The sequence below is a fragment of the Aulonocara stuartgranti genome (genome assembly GCF_965226115.1).
Source record: "Aulonocara stuartgranti genome assembly, chromosome: 15".
In the NCBI taxonomy this organism is placed as follows: domain Eukaryota; kingdom Metazoa; phylum Chordata; class Actinopteri; order Cichliformes; family Cichlidae; genus Aulonocara; species Aulonocara stuartgranti.
Window position 1 is genome coordinate 27,915,400 of NC_138951.1, and position 16,010 is coordinate 27,931,409.

The following is a 16,010-nucleotide window of genomic DNA, read 5'->3' on the forward strand; positions in this document are numbered from 1 at the left end:
TGGTACTTTTCTCTATTTAATGAGTCACATGAAACACTGTTTACCTTGACATCTTTATTGTGTCGTCAATTTAAAAAAAGAAAAATCAATGTGAAAGTGTTCTCAGGTGTTTCAGGTTCGTGATCTTTTTGAGGGAGGATGCACTTCACAGTTCTCTTCTTCCTCAGCTTTCTCGTCCTCTTCACTGCTGTCTTCTTCGTCCTCATCTGTGACAGGTGAAACAGACAGGTGATGATTCTACATTGAACCTGGAGCATCAGACACCTGCAGTAACCAGCATCCTGCCAATTCACCAATCAAAGCGCTCAATCCACCAACAATAGGTCTTCAGTGACAATATCACAGTTAGTGATTCTGATTGTTTGATCAGGTGAGACAGGTGCTACAGGTGTTTAGCACTGACATTCATCAGTGCTCATATTTATTTATTTATTTTAAATGAAACCTTTATGAAGTGAAAACAAACATTGACAAAAGGACACAGGCAGAGGTCAGTGCTCAGGTGTGCACTGGTACGATTATGTTTTAAACATTGTTTTTTTGTATTTTTTTTTCTTCTGAGAATAAAACAAACCAGCTGTACGTAGAACCGTGTTTGTGTCATTAATCATCAGCACAAACTCCGGATCAGATTGTGGATGTTCAGGATGAGGTTGTTGTCTAAGCACCACTGTCTGAAGTGTTGGCTCTCCTTTGTAGTGCTAACCAAAATAAGCCAGTGTGAGCTCAGGTTCAATGTTTGTCTCTGAAAATGGCGAGATGCTTCAATTTTTGGAAGTGTCTCGCAGGGCAATTTTTTCCGTGTTAAGGTTGTGCAATTTGCAGTAAACAATGTGCTCAGAATTGTTTAAATACTCTTCTGTTGAAAGTGAAAGGCTTACAAATACATATGCACAAGTCCAAAGATCCTACTGTTCACAACTTTCAATCACAATCTGACTATGAGCATCTTTAATACATACAGCAGATTTTTAACAGAAAGAAGACTTTGCGCTCCGCAGACATCAGTAAATCTGACCCTAAATGTTCCTCCTCCTTTAAAACTCCAGCCTCTGTAATGAAGGATATTTTAACAGTCTGTTCAACAACAGGGTTAGAACACGTTATGAACTAAGATGTGTTTTGTAGTCCTTCTCCAGCACATTGTAGTTTCAACATGGCAAACATCTTACGTCATATCGTTAATGAGAGATGAGTGTAAAGCCATTCCAATTGTATGAAGTTACCAATTCTCAGGGGTCTCTCTTCTCTTTTCTTATCTTAAGTCCTTAGCAATTCTCCTATTTAACCTTCCCTTTATATTGGTAGGCAAAGAGATTTGGAATAGGAGGTATGAGGTACTCAAAATCTCTTGAAGTTCTCCAGAGGGCTGGTAATGAAATAATCATGTGATTCAGGTGTGTTAACCCAGGGTGATGTCGAAAACCTGCAGGGAGTGTTAGGAAGGTTATTTTTAAAATGTATTCCACTACACATTACAGAATACATGGCCGAAAATTAGGGCTGGGTATCGTCACAGATTTCTAGAATTGATTCGATTCCGATTCACAAGGTCTTGAATTGAATCGATCCACGATTTGATTTGAATTGGGGAAATTTTGCATCAGACAATCAGAAATATTATAATTCTTATCACGTATCAGTACATTTCCATATTTTTATATCTATAAAAAGAAAGCTGACACTTGTGAGACTTTATCAAAGGTGTAAGCATCACAGCAGATGCCTTTGTGTCAAAGTAACTGAGGATAAAACACAGAAAAACATGAAGGTGATTTTCCTTGCCTGGGATTTTATAGCAGATGACCTTAACTATTCTGCAGTAGATCAAAAATGAAAGAATACCATTAATTAACCTATGAACATTACCTGATACTGCTGAAGTGAAGCAGAGCAAAGTTACAGAGGTTTTATTAGAGACACAGCTAAGCGTATTGCAATTTTGCATAATTTTTACAAAGTTCAGTAGCCTATTGAACACAGAAATTGGTATTTCTTGTCGGAAGTATGTAAAAGGAAAGAAAACAGCAGCCGACAGTGCATGTTTACATCTTTGTGCAGAATCTGTTTACCTGCCCTCATTTACTGTTTTAGCTGTTTGGTGGTTGTTGAAATTTTGTGAGGTTTAAACTGAGATTCTGGCGTTTCAGGCAAAATTAATGTATATTTAAAAATCGATTCAGGATTTTAATGAATCGATATCACGTTATCCAAGCTACAATCGATTTTAATCGAGAAAGCAATGATCAAAACCCACCCCTACCCAAAATGTATTTTGTAACATAATCTGTTAAATTACTCAATGACAGTAATGTATTCTGAATACTTTGGAATACTTAATATATTGTCATGGGTTTTACAGCTACATGAATGTAGTATTGCTGTGTTACATTACTATTACTGAAGGCTACTTGCTATAGCAATACCAACTAGATTTTTAAATCTTAATATAAAATGAGTAACAGTATGGTGGACATCAGGTAAGGCTGCACTTTTTTGCAGTGATGTTGTATAGAAAACTATTTCTGTATCATTAATATGTTTTCTTTTTGTCTGTTAATAATCATGTGGAATTGCAAATGAATATTTGTAGCTAGCAGGTTGTTAAAGCTATCCATCAAGTCTAAAAAAAGCATGTTAATATGTGGAGATCCTGAAGGCTGCTCCAAAAATGATCAGATTATATTTTAAATATTTATTCAAGTCTCTTCCAAACTCCAGCTGTTTATTTTAAGTTTGAATATTTACTAAAATAAAAATAAAAGCGTTCTAACATCTCACTTGTTTGTTTTTATTCAGGCATACATGTGTACTATGTTTATTCAGGGAGATTAAGCTTGTGTTTTAGTCATGTAGTGTGGTTAACTGTATGAAGCTTATTAGACATTGTGAAACAGATGATATTTAAAAGCAAATTTTGCAAAGTGCTTAAGATAATTAAAAAAAAAAAATTCTTAAAGAAATCTACTACATTGCGTGCAATTTTTTTTTATGTCATGTGTAATTTCCATTGCAAATATTACTCAAACTTAAATTAAGAGGGAATGGCAGTAAAAACTCCAGAGCAGTGATGCCATCATGTACATTGCCATACAATGCCATAGAACAATCACGCTGTGTTCTTGGGAAGTTTGGGCTTCCTTGTGAGTCCGGACTCGCGTACCTCAGTACAGTGGTCCCTTGCTATAACTCTGTTCACTTTTCGCGGCCTCGCTGTTTTGAGGCTTTTTTTTGTATGCAATTTTGCATGTTTTTTTTTTTGGGGGGGGGGGGGGGTTTAACAGCGCATTGTGTTTGTCGAGGAAACATTTTGCAAAGTCACCTGCGTAGCACCCAAAAGGCAGGGGAAGAAACCACTGCACAAAAAGTTGGACTTCTAAAGGAAGGTAGAAGTTGCCGTATTTTTTGGACCATGAGGCGCACCCTCTCCACTGAATTATAAGGCTTATTAAGCGAAACAAAACCGTCAGATAAGTATCTTGATGCATGCTCAATCATCCAGGTAGACGTCAGATAAGTACTTTACTCAACTCATTCTTCTTGCTTCCACTGCCTCCACTTCCATACATTGATTCATTAATGGTGAATTCTCTCGCAGGTGTTCTATTCCCATGTTCTGGACCTGAAAACAGGGCTTGGTCTTTGGTTTCATTCTGTAATACTGGACTTATTTTTCTACGAAGCTTTGAACTTTGAGAGTGTTTAAACAAGAGAGAAAAGTGTGAAAATGTTCACAAAGTGTGTAGTGAGGGGTTTAAAAGCCTTGAGACATGTTGACTGTAGCCATAGCAACTGTGCAAATACTTCCGTGCTACCTCTCCCAAAATGGCAAAAAGAAAGGCAGAAAACAGGAGCTTTCTGAACAGGTGGGAGACAGAATATCTGTTTACTAGGGTAAAATAAATGGTAAATGGCCTGTATTTATATAGCGCTTTACTAGTCCCTAAGGACCCCAAAGCGCTTTACATATCCAGTCATCCACCCATTCACACTGGTGATGGCAAGCTACATTGTAGCCACAGCCACCCTGGGGCGCACTGACAGAGGCGAGGCTGCCTGACACTGGCGCCACCGGGCCCTCTGACCACCACCAGTAGGCAACGGGTGAAGTGTCTTGCCCAAGGACACAACGACCGAGACTGTCCAAGCCGGGGCTCGAACCGGCAACCTTCCGATTACAAGGCGACCTCCCAACTCTTGAGCCACGATCGCCCCGTAGGGGTGCAACGATATTCGTATCGATATTGAACCGTTCGATACAGTGCTTTCGGTTCGGTACGCATATGTATCGAACAATACAACATTTGTAATTTATTTTATCAACTTTCCTTCTGACAATGCTGTCTGTGTTGAGCGCTCAGTGAATCTGCGTTCGACTACTCCGCCTAGGCTGCACTGTCGAGCGCAGATCCACTGAGCGCTCAACACAGACAGCATAGTCAGAAGGAAGAGCGCAGGGCAAGCTAGCGAGACAGAAGTTAAGCTCTCCTTGCAACATGGACCTCCCCCACCCTCATTCAGATCTGGCGTTTGGAATTATTTTGGTTTTCATGTGACGTATGACCCTGAAGGTAAGCGAGTCATGGACTAAAGTAAAACAGTATGTTGGATGTGCCATGCAATGCTCAATTACATGGGTGGGAACTAGTGTGTTAGCGCAGTTAGCTCGTTAATGTGTTGGCTGTCTAGCCCCATGCACGGGGCGATCGGCGGTAGCTCGTTAACGGAGATTTGCCGTGTTGTGGCGTTAAGGTCATTTCAACGAGATTAACCTGAAAGCACTAGTGGGAACACAACGAATATGACTGCACATTTACATCCTAGTGCAAAGACAAAAACAGCAAGCATGCTACTAACTTTAGCCGAGTCATTTAGACAGCTGTTAGCACATGATTCTCCTTATGCTGCTGAGAATATAGCCCAGAAGAAGCGGATAGTATAGCTTTTATTTTGGAAAGAGACATTTCTCTGTAATAAACTCTCTTTTCCAAAGATGAGTGATTCCTCAATCAGATACAGGGCTCGCAATATCTCTAGCCCGACGTCCCGGTGCTAGAGATTTTTTTCAGTCGGGCTACCAAAATCTATCTCTGCCCTGCCCGTCGGCCTATTGTAGGAAGGAAAAATATATGTCAATGCTTTTGCATTCTTTCAGAAATGTAGCTGGGTAATTATGTCATTTGCATCGGTGAGCCACTGTCAATATGTGACATTGAAATCGCGTTTGAATTTGCGCTTGTTTTTTTGCTTTCACTTTGCAATCGTGCGAACTGTGTATAGAGAGCGACAGCACTGATCTGTGAGTGATGATCATTTGTGCACCAATTCCTCTGACATCGTCTTATTAATCGTTAGCTTACTATGCAAACATGACAAGTGAAATCTCCCGCAGCAAGCTTAAACATGTGAGAGGTTGATCGCGCAGAGAATCTCTGAGCTTATGTGAGTGCGTGTGTAAAAGCAGCAGGATATATATTTTAGTTCTGCTGAGCCAAATAAGACAGGTCAGAAAAGCTTACCACAAAACGGAGAAGTTATGACAAATCAGACTATAAGGCAAAAAGAAAGTGCAGCTTTATGGTTTCATGGACAAAAGAATTTCTGTGGCTGCAATATGACGAGCTAAATAACCAGGGCTGCACATAAGTGGTCTGCAGGTGCGCATTCGCTGTCAAAATAAAAAACACGCAAAAAGGGTTAGGGTTAAATTTAAAAACTGTACTTTTGAGTTAAAATATATATTTATAATTTTAATAAATGACAAATTAAAAAGGCATGAAAAAAATTTTTGTATCGAAAAAATATCGAACCGTGACACCAAAGTATCGAACCGAACCGTGAATTTTGTGTATCGTTGCACCCCTACTGTTTACCTATGTGAAAGACTGACCTATTTGTCTTGTATGTGGAGCTAATGTGGCTATAACCAAGGAGTACATTAGACGACACTATGAAACGACACACCAAGACAAGAACCTGGACAATGTCCAGGTTCTTGAACCTGGACATGATTCAAAGGCGTCGGAAAACAGAAGAGATGAAAAGAAGTTTTGTTTGAAAACAGACTATGTTCAAAAAAGCCATATCACAAAGTGAGGCTGCTGTAAAGGCTAGTTTTATTGTGGTAGCAGAGATCGCAAAATCAGCCCGGCCCTTCAATGAGGGAGAGTTTGTGAAAAGGCGAATGATCAAAGTTTGTGACCTTGTGTGCCCAGAGAAAAAAGCAAACATTTTCAAATGTGAGCCTGAGCAAAAACACAGTAGCTGATTGCACACGTGAACTTGCCACCAATCTATATAACCAGCTGATGGAGAAGGGAAACCATTTCGTTGCATTCTCTCTCGCTGTGGATGAGAGCAGTGACGCCTCTGATACTGCCCAGCTTTCAGTCTTCATCCGTGGGGTGGACTCAAATCTCTGTGTTATGGAGGAACTTCTAGGATTAAAATCAATGCATTGCACAACCACAGGGAAGGAAATATTTGAAGAGGTTTCCAAATGTGTAACTGAAATTAAGTTGCCATGGGAAAACCTTGTGGGGCTAATGACAGATGGTGCACCAGCGATGTGGAGTCAACGGAGTGGACTGGTGGGCAGGGTACGGGAGAAGATGCGAGCGGAGAACTGTGCAGGTGAGCTAAATGTTTATCACTGCATCTAGTGCTGGGCGATATGACGATATATATCGTTTGGACGATAGAAAAGTGTCTATCGTGCCATTTGTCTTCTATCGTTTCTAACCTAATTTTATAAATTATGACATAAAATATATCATTAACCCTTTAAAACCGGTCGGAGCGGGCATGCTCCGTTTTGCCTAATTATTTTTAAATCCCTGTAGAACTGGAACCATGTAAGCTAGCGCAATAATTATTTTTTTTGCATAGGAAACTGGAGGAGTTGTACTTACATCTCATGCCATCAGCTTGTCCTAGGTCACGGTTTCTTTCCACATATAGCTTTGCAAAAATTGCATAAAAAGCACTTGCAGCAACAAAAACATAATATTCCAGAATCACGCTTTGCCGATCCGATCAGCTATTCATAACACTTCCTATGTTGGAAGTGTTGTTGTTGGTCAGCGTGAACTATTCCTTGTCCGCCATTACCTGCCCGAAACCAGAAGTGACGTCATTTTTGCAGAAAATTTCGTTTTTTACCTTCAGGGCCTTATAAGCCTATGCTGGTGTTTTTAAAAGTTATGTTTGACTTTATGCTTTTCTGTATCATTTCTGGGATGCTTAGAACTCAAATTACACTGTTGGAAATAGTTTATTTTGATGCACATGCTGTTTCTTTGCAGCAAGTTGGGAAAAGAAAAACTATAGCCAGCCGAAGATACAGCAGTCTTTCATACAAGGCTCTTATGAGAAAACGTCCCAGCGCCATAAACAAACCACAGCGAGCCATCTCGCGTTACATTTGTAAAGGCATGGCCCCTGTTTATGTAGTTGAGAAGGACAGCTTTCGTGACCTCGTCAAAGTCCTTGATCCGAGGTACGTTATGCCCAATCGTAAGCACTTCAGGAAAGTTGAGTTGCCTCGCTTATATGACGCATGCCAGACCAAAGTAGAGAAGGATGTTTGCAGTGTTGTGCACTATGCCTTGACGACTGACCTATGGACGAGCGGAGATACGCAGCCCTACATGAGTGTAACCATCCATTTCATTAACAAAGACTCCACCCGCTGCGCTTGCTGTTCACAGACAGCGTACTTTCCAGATGACCACAGGTCAGGTGGTATATCGTTATATATATCGTTATCGTGATATAAAATAATTCATATCGTGATAAATATTTTTTCCATATCACCCAGCACTAACTGCATCAAACATCAAGAATCGCATTGTGGCACAGCCCTAAAGATGGATTATGTTATGACCCCAGTAACACGAGTAGTTAACTTTATGAGAGCCAAAGGTCTGAATCAGCACCAGTTCAAATCTTTTTTTGAGGAGTGTGGTTTGGAATACGCAGATGTGCCGTATCACACAGAGGTGAGATGGTTAAGTCGAGGAAAAGTACTGAACAGGTATTTCGAGCTACGTGAGGAAATATTTCAGTTTCTGGAAAGCAAAGGGCAAGACACCGCTGAGCTCAGGAAGCAAGAGTTTCTGTGTGAGCTGGCCTTTATGTGTGACATCACAAACCATCTCGATGCGCTGAACCTACAGCTTCAGGGACGGGGGCGTATCATCATGTGTACACTGCAGTGAGGGCTTTTAAAACTAAATTGTGCCTGTGGCAGAATCCGATGCTACAAGGAAACCTGGACCATTTTCCCTGCTGCCACACGATGAACATGCAGATCTGCTGTGCTCCCATGTGCACAGTTTGCTGAAAAACTCTGTGTACTCAGTGCTGAGTTTACCCAGCGATTTGCCGACTCTGATGCCCAGAAATGTCAATTTGAACTGCTCAGTAATCCTTTTGCATGCATCAAGATGGTTGCAAACGCACCAACAAACTTCCAAATGGAGCTGATTGAACTTCACACGCTGAAGTCAAAGTATGATCCCTGACACAGTGTCTGACCGATGAACACCTTCACTCGATCCTGATGATTTCCTCAGCTCAGAGCCTGAGCCCAGAAATTGAGGATGTGTCTAAGCCAGATACCTGGCTTAGACACATCAGAGTAGATCAGTGTGCAGCAAACCCAGCTATAATTAACATGTTTTGTGCACATTTTCTTACTACTCCCAGACATGGGCTTGAATGGTTTCACGTTCAATTATACTTTTATTATTTAATTGCTTTTTAAAATTTTTTTTTTTATATTTACTATTAGCCTGTGGAAAAAGTTTACTGTTAAAATTTAATTCAGAAGGCTGCAAATACAATTTTTATTTAAGAAATGAATTCCACTGATGTGGAGTCAAAGGAGTGGACTGGTGGGCAGGGTACGGGAGAAATTTAAGTGGAATTTCGGTTTTACATGTGTGCAATATTAAGTTATATATATGTTTATATAAGTTATATATAGTTTAGTATTAAGCTTTACTTGTTCTACATTGAGTTTTCAGCAAAACTTGTTTGAGTCCATAAGAAAAGATTCATTCTTATATCTGGAGGAAGATTTTTTTTCAATAAATATTAATGTTAGCCCACGACTTTGTTCCAGTTTTGAATTTTGGCCCACTGTGTATTTGAGTTTGACACCCCTGCCTTAAGACATCTATAATAATTGTAAAAAATGAAGTTGGCTACTTCACGGATTTCACCTGTCTCAGGTTATTTTTAGAATGTAACTTTCGCGAAATACGAGGGACCACTGTATCGAGAAACGGCCTAACAGTCTGCAGTGAACTAACCACACCTAACACCAGCTAACAATGTTAGCTCGGTGGAGAGTATCCTTCATTAATAGTAATAAAAATCACACAGCAATAGTACATACTGAAGTTTCGCACATTACATTCTTCTTATGAAGTGGTGTCGGAAATGCATTCCTGCCTGTGGACTGCTGGCTCTGGGTCCATTATGTAAATGACGCCACCAGCATTAACAGGACCCTTACATTACAGCCTCTAATTACGTGTTTTGTTTGGGTTTCCAGCAATTAGAATCAGAGAAACTGCATTAATCCCAGATAGAAATTGAGTAAAAAAAAATTAAAAAAAAACAAAAACAGTACTCGAACGTGGCCCGCTCTCAGCCAAGCAATATATGACTACATTATGGGTAGAACTTTGTGCATATTGAAAGAATGTCTCATCCTAGGAGGTCTGTAACATTCTAGGGTGTTCACCCCCACATATAGGAGCATGAGAGAGGTCGTAGCTTGTCTTATTGTTTTACGGTAGGATTAACGTAGCTATGTCAGTTTTAGTTTAAGTGCCTTCTTTACATATGGATGAACTGTTGGATTTTCCAGACCAGCAGGTTAAGGGAAGTCGTTTATGGGGCCACACTCTGACCCCCCCCCCCCCCCCCACACACACACACACACACACGTACACCTCCACATTCCAATGTAAGGAACAAATGCTTACTGAAGTATAAATAAAGACCGGGGCAGTTTCTCAGCGCGAGTCTCAGTTCTGGAGGCTGCCCTTGCTAGCAAGAAGTTCTGTGTGTTTCTCTTCTCTGAGTCTTTACTGAAGAAGTGTTTTAGAGTATATTTCTTGACAATGTGTAAAAACAAATGGATTTACGCAGGTATTTTAGTTCTGCTGAGCCAAAAAAGACAGGTCAGGATGAAGAAGGGACAGGCAAAGAAAGGCCTACCACAAAGCGGAAAAGTTACGACAAATCAGACTACGAGGCAAAAAGAAAGCGCAGTTTTTTGGTTTCATGGACAAAAGAATTTCTGTGGCTGGAATATGACAAGGTGAATAACATGATGTTCTGCCGGGTGTGTTGGGACCAGTAATTTTAGGAAAGACCCCATCAGAACCCATGAGAAATTTCTGCATCACAAGAAATGCATTGGTGCTCAGTCTGCAGCATCTTTCCCAGAACAAACACCCATTGCAAAAAACATGCTAAAAATAAACCAAGCACAACAAGAAGTCCTGAAAAAGCTGTTTAGAACTGCGTACTATGTGGTAAAGAGTGAACTACCATTGGCAAAATTTAGCAGTCTTTGCAAACTTCAAATAGCAAATGGCCTAGATCTTGGTTCCACAATGACCATGCTTGCAGAGAGTTTATTGGAGCAGTAGCACAAACTTCAAGAGACTAGAATAAAAAGGAAATTCAAGAAAGCAGGTTCTTATCCATTCTTGCAGATGGCAGTACAGACACTGGTATAATAGAACAGGAGTTGGTTCATGTCAGGTATGTGAGAGATAATAGTGACATAGCTACATACATGATCAAATTTCAGCCAGTCAAGAGTACAAATGCTGCAGGTATTTTAGAGGCTATTGAGAAGCAGTGAACACCATGGGTATCACAGAAGACACGTGGAAAAAGAAAGTAGTGTGTGCAAATGTTGATGGTGCTGCAGTGATGATGGGTGAGAAAACAGGAGTAGCTGGGAGACTGAAACAGAGGATACCCCACATCATAACAATCCACTGTGTGGCACACAAACTAGAGCTAGCTGTGCTGGGTAGCGTGAAAAGCTGTGACTGTCTGGTAAAATTTGAAGTTACACTGAAAACCATCTTAAAGGTGTACTACTATTCCCCAAAGAAGCGAAGAGAGCTGACAGAAATAAGTGAACTGCTAAATGAGAAGCTGCCACATTTCAATGGCCTGAAGAGCACACAGTGGGTTCCAAGCTGGCTGAGATGCCTGAAGGCTGTGGAAAAAAAATTACACTCCCACTGTTGTTCATATGGAGAACATGGCAGAAGGAAGTGATGTCAAAGCCGAGGATGCAGCCAAGGCTAAGGGGGTGGTGCAGAAAATGAAGACTGAGAAATTTGTTTCTGCATTCTGCATTCCTGCATTTCATGTTGGACTACAGTACCATCTTATCCAAGTGCTGTACTGATTTTCAGCATGAAAACCTAACACCCCCCCCCAAAACAAAAAAAACAAAAACCTAAACATTACACCTAAACAAATCAGTTAGTTGAGAGCACCACATCACGCTTACTCAGCCTGAAAACAAAACCAGGAGAATATCAGAAACCCTTGGACACAAAGTTCACAGCGAACCAGGATGGTAGCATTTGCTACTGTGGAACTCAGCTAACAAAAAGTCAGCGACCTACTAGAAGAGGTGAGGGCACAGACAGAGACACCTTTGGTGCAGAGATTCAGAAGATTATTGACAACACAGTCAAGTACATGGACAACAGATTTAAAAATCTGCGTGGAAAAACCTCTCTCTAGTTTCAAGGTTTTTGACCCTCCCACTCTTCCCTACCCTAGAAAAGAGTTGGCGAATTATGGGGATGAAGAGGTGGATTATCTTGTCACACATTTTGCCTGTTTGCTAGATGCAGAATAGAAAGAGAAAATTCCACAAGAGCAGATGGATCTAAAAATGTGGCTTGCAGAACACCGGGGTAGCAAAGTATATTGCTTGTACAGAGATCTCCTCTCTGAGAATCCAGAACACCTCTCTCATATCTTGTTGCTGTTGAAATTAATGCTGACACTTAGTCCATCAACAGCCATCTGTGAGAGAGGACTTTCTTGCATGAACCGAGTGAAGAAAACACATCTCTACACCCTGAAACACTGAATGACTGCATGCAAGTCTCCATTAATGGGGAAACAGTTGAATCTTTTTGCCCTGACAAGTCGATTCATGTCTGGATGCTTTCTGGAAAAGGTTCAAGACACCTGGATCATCAAGGAAAGGAAAAAAGAAGAAAAAAAAGACAAATGAATTCTGAAGTCTTAATCCAGCTCCAGCTCAAGATGCTATAGATTCCTGACAGTAACACGTTCGGTCCACTGGTAAAACGTAGTTCTATTAACCTGTGCTCGATTGCTCTGGAACAGGTGTTGTGTCAAAAAGTGATCGCCTGCCAAAAACTGATTTCTAATGTTTCCATGTGTTTTTATGTCTTTTTAATTATTTACCAACATACGTAAAGATGACTTCGGTGAACATGGTTTACAAAGGGGTTATATATAAAATTTAAAAATGACCTGTTTTTCAACTATCTTTATAACTCTGTTATTGTACTTACATTATAACCAATCCGGTCCTTTTTGTCCACTTAAAATATATTTACAGAATGATTGTAATATTTGTTGCAATTTCTGCTTTCTTCTTGGCCAGTTTACTCTCACAAAAGACATTTTTAATGTCAACGAGACATTCTTTTAACTGCATAAATAAAATATATACAAAAGTCACTGCCAAAAACTGATTGCAGCTTTAGCAGTTTAAATACGAGCAATCAGTTTTTGGCACAACACCGGAACCAGATGTAAGTCCCAAAAAAACTGAATTTTGGAACTGAAATTGAATTTTAGAAATGAAACTGAATGGTGAGAAGTGAAACTGAAATTATTTGAAAGCTACATTTTTAAAGGATAAAATACAGTTTCAAAGCAAATGAATTCATTTTCTAAATATAAAATTCAATTTCAATTTAGTGACAATCATTTTCAAACCAATATATTAAATTTCAAATTAGGCTAATTCAAATTTAGTTTTAAAAAGCATTTATTCAAGTTACAATTCAGATTCAATCTGAGCAATTCAAATTCGAATTTAACTTATTCAAATTCAGTTTCTGGTGGCACAAAGTTCTACCCACCACTACTACATGCTCACCCAACTAAGCTAAACTTACGCCCGACCACATTAATCACCAAAATTGGGGAAGGAGAGGGGATAGCCTAACATATGAAACAGGAAATGACCGCCGTGTATTCCATTTATTCCAACAAAGCAACTGTATTCTGATTACCACCTATTTAAACTGCAACGGAATACAGTTACTCATATTTTGTATGTTAAATATGTAACCCCGGTACATGTATTTCATTACTCCCGCTTCACGGGGAATTGAAGCCTGGAGTTCCCCACCCCTGCTCTAAGTACTCACGGCATCACTCCGAGTCAGGCTCAGTGCCTTTGATACCCTCTGCTAGATTTGTTTAGCAGGTAATAAAACAGAGGCCTAGAAGCTCGTTCAGCACATCTAGCTATCTTTCTGTTACGCCTGTTCACAGGTAGTTTTTTGTAGCTCACCTTGTGCGCATACTTTTTCACGCTCAACAAGCTCGCTGAGCAGCTGCGACACGTTCTGGTTCAGCTCGGAGATTCCGCGTATCAAAGAGCTAAGGTCTGTTTCTACCTGCACGCTGACCGTCTGCCTCTGCCCATCTCTGAGTCTCAGCTCTGTCCGCAGCGACGCCATCTTCCTCGATGACGTCATCGCGGACATCTACTACTTTCAGGTTCGCTTTATGATTTATTTATCAAAAAATCCTCGTCATGTGGAACTCTGATCTACACACCGGAACTGAGTAATAGTTTACAATAACGGGCTTTAAAGTTTCAGGGGTCAAACTTTGCTGATGAGTCATGTTTGGAATGAAAGCTGCGCTTTAATCAGTTGTAGGAGGACATTCGTTAAACACGTGAACGCGACACAGCGCTTAGCTTATTTTTTATTTTATTTATCAGGTAATTATTATAAACGTTATTAATATTCAGACTCAGTATATAATATTTATATTGTACGAACGTGATCCTATATTTTACGAACGTGATAATTATGTATATTGTAATAACGTGATATTATGTTGTTCAAACGTGAAAAGTATATTGTACAAACATGATAGTATATTGTACAAACAGGAAAAGTATCTTGTTAGAACAATAAACCTTTCACGTTATAACGTGATACACTTGTATTTTTCTTTTGCCTGGGTGGCAGCATACGCTTCCGTACAGTGGAGCTTGACCTGTTTACGAATTTTATTTGTGTTTTTGTTCCGGTGACGTCTCGCCTCACCGTCCCGCCAAATACGATCTGAAGAAGTGAACCGGAAGTTGTCATTGGTTAATGGTAGCTAGCAGCTCGATGACACACATCAGAACATCGGACTTGATTATTTATTCTTGGTGCTTCATCGACTAGTTCACAGTCAAGCGGAGCAATCTGACCCTAGATCGGTGAGTGTTTTTGTTCTCAGAGCGAGCAGCCTTAGCATTAAGCACGCTGCCCGTTCGTATTTACCGAGGATGCGGGCTGGTGCTAACTGGCGCTAACCGTTAACATGCTTATTGATTGTCGCCGGTGTTCCAGATCAACTGGCGTTTAGATCAACTGGCGTTGGTCGAACAGATGTGTGGCAGTCTTGCGTTTCAGGAGCTGCTACCGACAAACCAGCAAAAAAAACGCCAAATGTGTCACCTGTGACACTTGTGAGGTTATCTCAAACACACTCCGTCAGTCTTGATGCTGTTGAACAACAAAATGTTTAAAAATGTGGCGAGTTTATCTGGTGATATCCTCATTCGCGACACGATCGCGAAAACAGCAAACAATTAATACCACGCCGATGTTGTTCACAGGACAGCAAGAGTAAACGATCGGGAGACTCTTGTCGTCGTTATCGTTCCCCTCGCACGTTTTATTTCTCCGGTTTCAGCGTTTTTGCTTCACAACTAAAGCGAGCAGTTTACTTTGTGCACTAACATGGAGTCGAGTCAACCAGCGCCACCTCTGGCCAAGTGCCACAGCCTACAGCCAGATCAACCTGTGACACACATCTGCACCACGTTTGATTTCGTTTCTTGCACAACACATTTGTACCTTTCAATTGTGTCTGTTTGTGCGTCATGCAAATAAACCTTTGAAATGAATGAAATGATATCATATATTCCTTATTGGCCTACATTTGTACAAAATTCCAAATTATATACACAAAGTCATAGAAATCACCACTCCAATTGGGCATCATGATTTTGATATTCTCTTTTCCCATAACAATGAAATACACCTTGGACAAATATGACACATCAATATTTCATTAGTGTTGTCACATCACATCATGTAAGCATCGTCTGCCTGTGTCCTTTCCCTGGAAATTAATATTTCCAGCCAATATACGCAATTCATCAACATGGCTGGAGAGTTGGTAGTTATATATAAAGTCAGTGACTCAGGTGTGTCGCTTGGTTTGTCATCTGTTTGTGAGACTGGAGGAGACGTAGAAATCTTTTGTTTTAAATCTTAGTTGGGAAGATTCCTGTTTTAAAACAAGCACTTTTTGTGAGAAATGCAAGAAGTACATCTGCAGAAAGCACACAGTTACATTCTGTCCATCATGTGGACAAAATCGAAAATGTTGAGCATTGAAAAACTGAGAACGTTGGGCAAGTTCAAAATACGTGTTTGTAAGAACGAAAAACCAAATTGTTCCTAAAATAGTTATGTTGTATGTCTGTGTTCTACATGTTTATCTGATGGGAAATAAAGTTTTATTGCAGTTTTTGGATAATTCTGAGTGGATTTACACAGTACGGATCTAAATGACCCGCAATAAAATCAATGTCAATTGTTTGTTCTTCAACATAATACAAGGGTTAATTTCCAAAACTTGCTTATGATCTTCAATTTGTAGCAGATCCACTA

The 16,010-nt window shown here is 40.1% G+C and overlaps 1 protein-coding gene and 1 long non-coding RNA gene across 6 annotated transcripts in view; one reads left to right on the forward strand and one right to left on the reverse strand.

Annotated features, from left to right (window-relative positions):
- Positions 1-39: 39 nt before the first annotated feature.
- Positions 40-13,731, reverse strand: LOC309689107. Its single transcript, XR_014271257.1, has 2 exons — positions 13,616-13,731; positions 40-206 (listed from the first exon to the last, which is right to left on the reverse strand). It is a non-coding gene; the product is annotated as an uncharacterized lncRNA (long non-coding RNA).
- Positions 13,721-16,010, forward strand: part of ubr7 (ubiquitin protein ligase E3 component n-recognin 7) — a 39,405-nt gene continuing 37,115 nt past the window's right edge. For 2 of the 5 annotated variants that reach the window (XM_082505270.1, XM_082505272.1), the window contains exons 1-2: positions 13,726-13,824; positions 14,409-14,545. The gene's annotated coding sequence lies outside the window, so the exon portion shown is untranslated. Of the gene's footprint in view, positions 13,825-14,408; positions 14,546-16,010 lie in introns of all 5 variants that reach the window. The other 3 variants (XM_082505273.1, XM_082505271.1, XM_082505274.1) reach the window with 3 other exon arrangements.